Raw genomic sequence first — 1212 nt, forward strand, 5'->3', positions numbered from 1 at the left:
CGAGTGAATGGGAAAAAGTAAAGACTACCATTAAGGCAGCCCAAGCAAGACTTACTATATCCATATAAATTGTGTCCCTTATCTCTATAAATATAAAAGAATTGTTCTATTATTCCTCACTAATAATAGTGGATTCAAGGGCGCAGAGTCAAAAAGAACGAAGACTATTAATAAACCAATCCAATAAATTCGCTCATTTTATAAGAAATTCCTATATGATTTCTAATCGGGAAAGATTAAACACAAGAAAAATCTGCAGTAAGATCTCAAGGGAATGTTACTAATGGAACATGTAGGAATAATAGGTCCTATTATTTTTTGTTGACCCTCATTTCAATTGATTGGATGCTTGAGCACTCAGAGAGTTTCGTGAGTTCCTCGTATATAATAAAGTATCTTCCGCCCCCTTCCACAACTATTTAGATTTCCTATCGGGCTCTCCAATCTAATTCAAGATCCAGTCATTATACAATGCATTAATAATAGAAAGTTTTGATTTGTAGTAGAAGGTAATTGCGAAGTCTTGATAGCCCCTCTAGCATTCGAATATTTCCTTGAAGCCTAAATATGCAATGCAAGGATATTTATAATTTTTTAGAAAAACCCCCAGACCAGATGTTTAGAATCAAACAAGTATCAACAGTCTGCTTTCTCTGCTTCTGCTGGGGAATCATTTGGCGGGTTATATCAACAGAACAGAAGAAAAGAAGAGATTTCGAGTTTTTTGTTGATCAGGCGACACCCGGATTTGAACTGGGAAAAAAGGATTTGTAGTCCTCTGCCTTACCACTCGGCCATGTCGCCAAAATACTACAAATACAAAATAGATGAAAACTTTCCCAGATTACTAAACTTCTTTTTTATTGTACTTGCACCTTGAGTTCTGTTTTCCTTAATTTTTCCTAAAAGTCAAAGAAATCCTAATCCTTCTTCCCTTTTGATTGGGTTTGATTCATCCTTTCAATTTCGATTGAGTCTATATCCACATTCATAATGTTCAAAGTTTTCTCTTACCTTTCTATTAAAAAATAAAATGTGGATTTTCAGTCGCAAAATCCAAAATTCAAATTTTTGAAAATCGGAACCATTAACTATTGACTTAGAATGCATGAATGATTCTTGGATTTGAATCTCCAAATTTTGTTTTCCTAATGAAATAAGAAAATACAACTTGATATATAACTAATCAGTATGATTTTTTCAATCAAAAAA

At 33.2% G+C, this 1212-nt stretch overlaps 1 non-coding gene across 1 annotated transcript; it reads right to left on the reverse strand.

Moving 5' to 3' along the window:
* Positions 1-733: 733 nt before the first annotated feature.
* Positions 734-804, reverse strand: TRNAC-ACA (transfer RNA cysteine (anticodon ACA)). Its single transcript has one exon. It is a non-coding gene; the product is annotated as a tRNA-Cys (tRNA).
* Positions 805-1212: the final 408 nt, after the last annotated feature.

The sequence above is a fragment of the Nicotiana tabacum genome, chromosome 22 (genome assembly GCF_000715075.1).
Source record: "Nicotiana tabacum cultivar K326 chromosome 22, ASM71507v2, whole genome shotgun sequence".
In the NCBI taxonomy this organism is placed as follows: Eukaryota; Viridiplantae; Streptophyta; class Magnoliopsida; order Solanales; family Solanaceae; genus Nicotiana; species Nicotiana tabacum.